Source organism: Penaeus monodon, chromosome 38 (genome assembly GCF_015228065.2).
Source record: "Penaeus monodon isolate SGIC_2016 chromosome 38, NSTDA_Pmon_1, whole genome shotgun sequence".
Classification (NCBI taxonomy): domain Eukaryota; kingdom Metazoa; phylum Arthropoda; class Malacostraca; order Decapoda; family Penaeidae; genus Penaeus; species Penaeus monodon.
Window position 1 is genome coordinate 16,511,488 of NC_051423.1, and position 11,754 is coordinate 16,523,241.

The window sequence follows — 11,754 nt, forward strand, 5'->3', positions numbered from 1 at the left end:
GATCTTCACTGCAGAGTTACATGCCATCCTTGCAGCAGTTAAGATGACTAGAGATATTATGAACCATTCTATTGTGATATATTGCGACTCTCGTAGTGCCTTGCAAGCAATCAAGAGCTTAAACTCAAGATTATTCAAGTACAAGATTGGCTTGCACTGATGTCAACACATAAAAAGATAACTCTGTGTTGGGTGCCAGCACATGTTGGTATCAGTGGGAATGAGCGAGCTGATCAGAAGGCCAAGGCAGCTGCGCTCAGCCTTGTGATGCTCGTTTTCCTCTCCCACACACCGACTTGAAACCCAGCATCAGGAGTTGTCTTTGTGATAAATGGAAGGAACAATGGAGGCATACCTCCAGAAACAAACTGCGAGACATTAGAGATAACCTTGGCAGTTGGGTGACTAGCATCCATCCCAACTGAAAAGTGGAAGTTGCATTAACAAGACTAAGAATCGGGCACACAAGACTGACTCATGGGCCGATGATGGCTAAAAGTCAAGCACTTTGTGAGGGATGCCAAGAGCCATTAACGATTGCACATGTAGTGGAAAGATGTGCAACATTCTCAGACCAAAGACGTATGTACTTGTCTCCCTCATATACACTGAAAAATGTATTGGGAGAGGATTGTGATATAGAGGGTCTTATTAGTTTCCTTAGGGAGACTAATATTTTCAATAAAATCTTAACATGCATAATGTTTATGCAATAATTTTATACACTTCGAGCATAATATTTATGCTTTGATTTTGAATATATTTAATGTTGTTTGTAAGATATTTACTGATAAATAGAAATATTTCAATATTTCTATTTAACAAGGCATTCGCCGCTAATTACTTTAGCTGTTGAAGTGGCAGATAATTTTAAATAATCAATCAATAAATTTAGCCCTCTCACTAATTATTGATTTCACTTTACTTTAATACCCCTCCCAAGAAAAAAACTTTTTCCTGCACTGGAAAAAAAATTATCTAATCTAGTCTACAATCGAACAGCTTATTTACATAGACGGGCGACAGTAGCTTACGACTCTGTCCTCTGTCCTTCGCAGTGTCGAGTCAGTGGCCACTGTGTGCAGAACACACCTACTATCTTGTGTGTCCTCCAGGATATTGTGTCTGCCACTAATATGGAAGATTTTTATATTGAATGGTCATAACGTTTGTGCCCACCTTAAAACTCACATGTTTCTGAACTTCCCAATTTCAATAAATGTTAACGGATTATGATCAGTAAAAATTTCAACAGGATGGATAGAACTAGATAAATAAATTCTAAACTTTTCAATGGCCAACACTATTCCCAAAGCCTCCGTTTCGACGGTGGCATAAGACTTTTGATATGATTTATATTCATATGAAAAATAACACACTGGGCGGAGCACTTTACTTCCATCTTTCTGCAAAAGAACCGCTCCCACACCATTGTCACTAGCGTCCACCTGTATTACAAACGGTTTATGTTTACAAAACCGTCTGTATTAGCCAGCCATCCCCATGAAACGCATCAAGCCTTTCCTTTCGACGGGCGCGTGACTGTAGAACAGCTTCCACCTTTGCAGTTACAGGTGCGACCTGGCCGTGACCGATCACGTGACCGAGGAAGGTGACATGGGTGTGTCCAAATTCACTTTTCTGCAGGTTTACCGTGAGATTGGCGGCCGACAGGGCCGAGAAGAGCGCCCGCAGGCGGACCAAATGTTCCTCACAGGATTCGCTACAGATTACAAGTCTTCATCGAGGTAACAACGAACGCCTTCCAGGTCCGCCGTCAGGTAGTTCATGAGTCGCTGAAAGGTCGCTGGGGCATTCCTCATCCCGAACGGAAGAACACATAGAGGCCGGCAGGAGTGACAAACGCAAAAATCGGCCTCGCCCTCTCAGTTAACGGAACTTAGTAGTAACACTGGAGAAGATCCAATTTCGTCAGGTAGCATGCCTTTCCCAAATCATCAATGATGCTATCCATCCTCGGGAGGGGAAACATGTCTGCCACAGTTACCGCATTCACCTTCCTGTAGTCTACGCATAGACGGTAAGTACCGCTACTCTTGGGAACTAGCACCACGGGTGATGATGCCCAGGGGTTAAGGCTGAGACTGATGATCCCCTGTTCTTTCAGGCGTTGAACCTCTGCCTGCAGGAATGCCCTCTGCATTGAGGCGATAGGGAGCTTGGCGTATTGGTTGAGAATCCCTAGTCTCAACATTGTGTTCCAGCAATGGGCAAAGACGAGGTACATCCCTGAATAGTTTATCATACTCCTGTAGAAGAGAACGAATGTTTGCTGCTTGGGCAGCAGAAAGATGTTCAAGTTTATCATCAAGTTCACCTAAGATAACCGAGTTGGTAAGATTAGGTTCTACAATAGAAATATTTTCATGTTCACTACTGAAGTTAGAAGGTACAACCATTGAAACCTCTCACATTTTCCATATTTTCCTTCAAATCATCCCATTCATAGTAATTTTTTAGGAGGTTCACATGTACATGACGTTGTTTCTTAGGTCTCTTAGGGGTTTAAATTAAATAATTAACATCACTTGTTCGTTTTAAAATACGGAATGGACCCGCATATCGAGACTGAAGAGGCTGGTTAGCAAGAGGTAGCAAGGCCAAAACTAAATCACCCTTATTAAAGCTTCTTTCTTCAGTATTTTTTTACTTTATCAAGCTGTTCTTTCATTTTAGCCTGAAATGGTGAATACCCTAGGCTCTCTTGAACACTTTCCCGTACTGAAAATAGAAGCAAGTCTATTCCTTCATCCCACTCAGAACCAGTCTCTAAACGAAAAGCTTTAATCATTGTCTTTAGAGTATAGCGAAACCTTTCAATTACCCCTTGACTCTGAGGATGATATACGCTGGATCTGCCCTGCTGTATACCCAAGAACTTCGTAACTTGGTCATACAGTCTGGACGTGAAATTTGACCCTTAATCGAACTGTACTACGGTAGGCAGACCCACCTGGGTGAAAAACTTTATCAGGGGGGGGAGAGGCCAACGCTACTGCAGGAACTGCCTAGTTCCGCTAGTCAATAATTTGCTTTAGCCCTTTTACTAATTAATGATTTTACTTTACTTTAATAATATAAATATGTGTGTGTGTTTATATATATATATATATATATATATATATATATATATATATATATATATATATATATATAAGATATAAGTTTAATAAGGGAAACGTAGTGGGTTCAGTGGGTATCAAGAGGGGGGTTGTTTGGTTGTTGTGTGATAATACACATATATTAAATCCATTCTGCTTTTTATTAGATTGAAAATGTTTATATAATGAGATAGATTAAAATGATGAACTTTGAATGTCAAATTAGTGTGATGAATTGTGAAAGAATTAGGTTTTAAAAAGGTTGCCGCTGTTGTGCGGCTTGTACAGGAAAGACAGTAGTTGGTGTTATAAAGACGATGTTGATCAAATCCCAGTCTGTCTAAAGGAGTGAAGTCGGTTCCTTCTCTTTTCTCCCTTCTGCTATCACTCTTCCCCTTCTCAAATATTGCTTCTTCAATACTTCAATATCTTTTCCATCTTTTCGTTCGCGAAGATACGCTAAGGTATAGTAGTCAGATAGAGAAATATACCATCTCAAGCCTGCATGTTGCATAAGGGAAGGGAAAGGAATTTGGAATTCAATAATGCAGGGTTATGTATATGTCATATATGCATTGCTCTTCTGCAAATTATTAGAGTTGGAATTCAAATATCGGTATGAAATATGTACACGATTTATGTCTGAAATTCTGTCTGTCCGTCCGTTAGCCTGTATATCTGCCTGCTATATGTAGGGCACCGTCATATACAGATACATGAAATAAAATGTATAATGAAAAGTAAATGCATAGTGTTCAGAAAAAAAGATATTCTGACATGACAAATTTATTTATTTTATTTTATTTATTTATTCATTTTTGCATTAATGAAATATATTACAGGTAATGAGATTATGTATAAGAAGTAAAATCATGGAAGGAAAACAAGCCACCAATACTGCTACATTGCAATTGTGACCAACTCCATCACGTTTTGTCCTCCCAAACAACGTATTATTAGATATTAGCCATCGTAGACCTGGTTTCCCTCAAATTCCTTAGATTTTACAATTTCTTCAGTAATTTCTTGGTCACGCCTTACAGAGACAGAAATTCCTCAAAATCTGGATTTTATCTATCTATTTATTTATTTTATTGTTATTATTTCTTAATATTGGTAATGTTCTTAACATATTTATAGTTACGATTGTTATTTTTATAACAATAATGTAATAATAATGTTAAATTATATGATGAAATTAATATGATATCAATAACGAAAATCATATTAGTACTGATAATAACACTGATGATGATCTATGATGATGCTACAACTATTACTACTACTACTATTAATAACAACAGTGATGATGTTGATGATGCTACAACTATTACTACTACTACTATTAATAACAACAGTGATGATGTTGATGATGCTACAACTATTACTATACTACTATTAATAACAACAGTGATGATGTTGATGATTATCCTGATCGTCAGCGTAATCATAATAAAACCAACAAGTACAATAATAACATCAATGATAATAAAAATACATCAATAACAACCTAAGTAACCCAACAATAACGATAGAAATGACAGTAGTAACGCACAAAAACACGTAAACAAAAACCGCAGACCTCTATAGTGTACAAGCCCTCCAAAATCAATATCCGTGTGCTAACAGCTTATAAACTTGCACTGCGCTCATCTTATGTTTCTTATGTCTATGAACTATATATACGTCTTATGTCTATGAGCTTCATATACTTCCTATGTCTGTGAGCTATATATACGTCTTATGTCTATGAGCTATATGACGTCCTATATCTACGACCTATATATACTTCCTATGGGTTATACATATGTCCTATGTCTACGAGCTATATATACGTCCTATGTCTATGAGATATATATACGTCCTATGTCTACGAGCTACACGTCCTAAGTTTCGAGCTATATATACTTCCTATGTCTGTGGGTTATATATATGTTCTATGTCTACGAGCTATATATACGTCCAATGTCTCCGCGATGCAATGCAATGGGGAGCCGCGGCTTATTAAACCGTCGGTCTCTAGCTTTCGGAAACCTCGAGGGAAGGAGGCGCTGCATAAAAGCAGTGGGACGCTTCGTCACGCTTTGAGGTCAGTTTCCCATTCAGTGTTTCAAGCTCGCTGGGATTTCTGGTAGATGGGAGTCTGTGCGTTGCGCTGTTTCTGTCTTTTTTTCTTTTCGTGTCTCTCTTCTCTCTCTCTCTCTCTCTCTCTCTCTCTCTCTCTCTCTCTCTCTCTCTCTCTCTCTCTCTTTCTCTCGCTCTGTCTCTTTTCTCTTTCGTTTTCTCCTTCTCTTTCTCACTGCCTCTCTCTCTCTCTCTCTTTCTCTCTCTCTCTCTCTCATATATATATTATATATATATATATATATATATATATATATATATATATATATATATAATATATATATATATATATATATATATATATAACAGACATAGGAAGTATATATAGGTCGTAGACATAGGACGTTATATATATATATATATATATATATATATATATATATATATATATATATATATATGTTTGTATATGTGTATAAATATCACTTTATATAAAAATATATCTATCTGTCTATCTATCTACCCATCTATGTATTTATCTATCTATCTATGCACATATACGAAAAATGCTTATTACCTCACCACATTTACATACAAGATTACTACGGACTAAAACACACACATAATCCTGAGAAATCGGACAGGAAGAAGGATGGGAAAAAGAGAAAGACCATAAATAGAGCCAGAGACTTAAGCTCCGGGACAGCTTAGCCTTCCAACTGCAATCTACTTTCAATGTCAGCCCTTCCGGTAAAGCAATAAGCATAGAGAAAATGGAGTCACCTTATTTCCTTCGTACTTCCCCCGTACTCCAAATGCCGGTTTGATTACATCACCCTGTCTGTATCTCATTTCGGGCTCAGAAATAGAAAAAGGTAATTCTGGACTTTGTAGTTTCACCACAATTCTCTCTATCGTTCTTTACAACAATATATATTTTTTCACTCTCTCTCTCTCTGTATCTCCCGTTTTGTTCCCTCATTATCTCTTATTTTGTCTTTCGAATCAGCTGATATTTAATACGTTTGCTCATGTTTTATTATTTTTTTATGTTATTAATTGAAATAGTTTCAGAATGAACAGAATGAATGTCTTTAGGAAATTTATTTCATAATTCCCCCCCCCCCCTCCTTTCTCTCTCCACTTACCTCCACACATATACGTTTGTATATACTGTATTTTTCAGCGTATATACACTTTTGGATAATTCTCCAGACTCCTGTTGAGACAATATTCAGAAATCTATGTGAAAAATCTGAAGAACTTACCCAAGAACACTCGGTAAGGCGCTAGTTGGCCTGAATTAATTATTGGATTATTCAAAGGGTCAATTATGTATTCAAATCCCCTTTTGAAGATTGTATATAATTAAATTACATTCTGCACTCGAAGACTAATGAAAACTATTCTCGTCATGCAGATCAATCACACACCACAACACGCGCGCGGGCGCAAACACACACACACTTATAGTCAACTCCTAAACATACAAATACATTATCAGAATCCAAATCCGACACTGAACATTCCAAAACTACGACAGCAATCAACTATCAACCTATTTATAGTTAGACACCAAATCACAAATACATTCATAAAACCTGTACTAGTTAGACTAATCGTAAGAACATTAAAGTATATTACTTCACCTCGATTGCCTACCTACAACTGGTGGGCAAGCAGCCAAGTCAGTGCCGGTCCCATAACGGTAAATTGAGATTGTGACTCGATAAAAACACCGGGCGGAAGGCACGCAAACTACCGCTCTAATTGCCAAGAAAATCATGGAAATCCATGATCGCCAACGTCCTTGTAGGACAAGGCATTTGAAAGAAAGAAAGAAAGAAAGAAAGAAATAAAGAAAGAAAGAAAGAAAGAAAGACAAAAGAAAAAGAAAGAAAGAAAGAAAGAAAAAGAAAGAAAGATAAAAATATATATTTATTTATTTATATAAACTACACTGGTGTCTTGGAGTGTGAAATCATATACCTACATCTTATGTTTCTCGTAAAACATACAAGAGAAAAGTTGAAATAGTTCCTCTTGAAATTTGTATTTTGTTACTCGTTACCTACATTTCACTGTCCTTATTAGAATAACCATATCATTTTATTTCGGATTTTGATATCTATGGAATATAGGCTGTGTGACTGACTATATTCCTTTGTCTTTAAACTGAAGTAATAACGTTTCATGTTATTAATCAAACAAAAGCTGTAATTGTAATGTGTTACTGTACGCTCAAAAAGTAAAGATATTGTCCATCATGGTTCTTCTGTATCTATAGAAAGTATGCCAAAACACTGCCATATTAATCACTTGATTGTTTGTTAAAATGTTGAGTTGTAATAACATTTTTCTCGTTTCGCTCGTTATCACCAAACATCTGGAAGTCAAAATCTATTCTAAACCACACATTTTATTCTAGACCTGTCTGTGAATCATGAAGTTCTCATTTTCTTCGAGTGTATGTATTTTCAAAGGCAAATTAAACGGAAACAAGTATTTTGCTATCATAAGAAAACTTTTATATCAGATTAGGCAGACAAGTACTATATCTAAACTCCTCAGCAGAATACACAGTCTGGTCTATTAAGTACATTTTCATGTAACCTGCACGGCAGGAATATCCTCAGGCAGTAACATGAGATGTCCTTCCAAACTAGTACTTGCCATTAGACTACTTACGAATAAAGATAACCCTTAACCTAAAAAGAAACTCTAATCATTTGCGAAGCACTAAGCTTGCGGCTATATTGGTGAAAAAAACACGTGTAGTCATTAACTTTCAAATATATCTAGCATTAGTGTTATGATTTTAGTACTAATTGGTGTTAACAGCGCTAAGTACTTGTCGCTATACAAACGATAAATAAAGAAATCCTAATTAATGATAAAACTAACATCCTATTTCATTTTCAACATCTAATTCGGCATAGAATTTAGTATTCTTGCCACTGAGAGAGTTGCGTATGCACCACACACACAAATACACACACAAACACTATACAGACACACAAACTCTACACACACATACATGAATAGATAAATGTTGGTATATATAAGTGTGTGTGTGTGTGTGTGTGTGTGTGTGTGTGTGTGTGGTGTGCGTGGTGTGGTGTGTGTGTTGTGTTTGCAGTGTGTGTGTGTGTGGTGTATGTGTAGTGTGTAGTGTGTATAGTGTGTGTGTGTGTGTGTGTGTCTGTCTGTGTGGTGTGTAGTGTGTGTGTGTGTGTGTGTTTGTGTCTACACACTCTTATATCTCATGTTATCTCACGGTTAGTGTCGCATATCGTCTTTTGGAAACAGTTTTAATGAGAGAATTCTTGATATATCCGGCTCTCTCTCTCTCTTCCTTTCTCTATACACACGCAAACAGTTATATGTATGTACATATCTACAAATTATTACGTAGTACATACATATATACACCTACCAAAACACACACATACATCCACGTATATACACACGAGCGCGCGCACAGACACACACGTTTGTATGTCTGTGATATACATACATTATGTACATACATACATGCATACATACATACATACATTTATATATACACTCACAGTATGCATATCACTTACCTTTTTCCGCGGTTTGTATATGGTTATATGTAAGTGATGTTCCTTTATGTATGTAATCTTGTGTATTTAAGTTATAGGTAATATTAAATGCGTTTTTAGCCTTAGAGGTAAAATTACAGGTGAAATGTTCCAAATGTATGCTCTATATTCAATTCACGATTTTCCTTTAGCAAGAATAAGACAAAGCTTTTTCACTTTCAACCAGTCTTATTGCGGATTCGAGGCGTAGTATCAATCTTTCTCTTTGAGTATTAATAAAAAAAGTGTTTTCCTCTACACAAAGGTTTTCCTTTTCGTTATTCTCTTGCGTTTGTGTTAATGCTTTGTGTTCGTCTTTGACGTTCAGTTTAATGCACTCTTTAATAATTTCTTGTCAATTTCCTTGTTGCCTGTATCTCTGATTCTCTATTTCTGTATTCTTTCTGTGTGTGTGTGTGTAGTATGTGTATAGGTGTGTGTGTGTGTGCGTGAAAGTGTGTAGTGTGTGTGTGTGTGTGTAGTGTGTGTTTGCAGTGTGTGTGTGTATGTGTGTGTGTGTGTGTGTGTGTGTGTGTGTGTGTGTGTGTGTGTGTGTGTGTGTGTGTGTGTGTGTGTGTGTGTGTGTGTGTGTGTGTGTTTATAATGCGCGCGCGCGCGAGTGTGTAGTGTGTGTGTGTGTGTTTGTGAGTACACTGATGCGGTTAGTGTCGCATAGCGTCTTTTGGATAGAGTTTTACTTAAACCACAAAATGAATCCCTCATATTTCTAAATTAAAGAATTCTTGATTTATCCGGCTCTCTTTTCTTTTCTCTATACACCCGCAAACAGGTATATGTATGTACATATATACAATTATTAAGTGCGTACATACATATATAGACATACACCTACAAATACACATACACACATACACCCACGTATATACACACGCGCGCGCGCACGGACACACATTCTGTATGTGTAGTGTGTTTGTATGTCTGTGATATACGTACATAATGTATATACATACATACATGCATACATACATACAAATATATATATACACACAGTATGCATATCACTTACCTTTTTCCGTGGTCTTATATGGTTATATGTAAGTAGTGTTCCTTTATGTATGTAATTTTGTGTATTTAAGGTACAGGTGAGTACCTATTGCATGCATGTTTATCCTTAGAGGTAACGTTACAGGTGAAATGTTCCAAATCTATGCTTTATGTTCAATTCACGATTTCCCTTTAGCAAGAATAAGACCAAGCTTTTTCACTTTCAACCAGTCTTATTGCGGATTCGAGGCGTAGTATCAATCTTTCTCTTTGAGTATTAATAAAAAAAAGTGTTTTCCTCTACACAAAGGTTTTCCTTTTCGTTATTCTCTTGCGTTTGTGTTAATGCTTTGTGTTCGTCTTTGACGTTCAGTTTAATGCACTCTTTAATAATTTCTTGTCAATTTCCTTGTTGCCTGTATCTCTGATTCTCTCTTTTTCTCTCTTAATCTGTCTATAAGTCTGTCTATCTATATGTCTACCTACACATATGTGTCTGTCTATCTATATGTCTACCTACACATATGTGTCTGTCTATCTACTTATCTATGTATCTTCTATCTACCCATGCCTAGAATATTTCGAAATCATTGGATATCCACATGATGTGTATGTGTATATGCGGATGTATTTATATATATATATATATATATATATATATATATATATATATATATATATACATATATATACATATATATACACACAGACATGAATATATGTACACACACACAAACACACACACACACACAAACACAAACACACACACACTTCCACACACACACACACACACACACCGCAGCACACAAACACACACACACACCGCAGCACACAAACACACACACACACAAACACACACACAAACACACACACACAAAAACACACACAGCACACAAACACACACACACACACACACACACACACACACACACACACACACACACACACACACACACACACACACACACACACACACACACACATACTCAAACGCAATGCCAAATGCAGATCATCATGTACAAATAACGAATAAAACGAAAACAGACAAAATAATAATAATAATAATAGTAATAATAATAATAATAACAATAATAATAATAATAATAATAATAATAATAATAATAATAATAATAATAATAATAATAACAATAATAATAATAATAACAATCATCATCATTTAACGGTAGGTTCATGTCTGAGCCGCCGTGGTCACAGCATGATACTCAATTGCAGTTTTCACGTTGTGATGCTATTGGAGTGAGTACGTGGTAGGGTCCCCAGTTCCTTTCCACGGAGAGTGCCGGTGTTACCTTTTTAGGTAATCATTCTCTCTTATTTTATCCGGGCTTGGGACCAGCACTGACTTGAGCTGGCTTGGCCACCCAGTGGCTAGGCAGGCAATCGAGGTGAAGTTCCTTGCCCAAGGGAAACAACGAGGCGGTTGGTGACTCGAACCCTCGAACTCAGATTGCCGTCGTGACAGTCTTGAGTCCGACGCTCTAACCATTCGGCCACCGCGGCCTTGACGATCATGGGCTTCCATGATTTTCTTGGCAATTTAGAGCGGTGGTTTGCCATTGCCTTCAGCCCGGTGTTTTTTTTTTTTTTTTTTTTTTTTTTTTTTTTTTTTTTTTTTTTTTTCCGAGTCACCATCTCTATTTACCCGGCACTGACTTGGGCTGATGGGGCCGCGGTGGCCAAATGGTTAGAGCGTCGGACTCAAGACTGTCACGACGGCAATCTGAGTTCGAGGGTTCGAGTCACCGACCGCCGCGTTGTTTCCCTTGGGCAAGGAACTTCACCTCGATTGCCTGCCTAGCCACTGGATGGCCAAGCCAGCTCAAGTCAGTGCCGGGTAAATAGAGATGGTGACTCGATAAAAACACCGGGCGGAAGGCAATGGCAAACCACCGCTCTAAATTGCTAAGAAAAAATCATGGAAGCTCATGATTGTC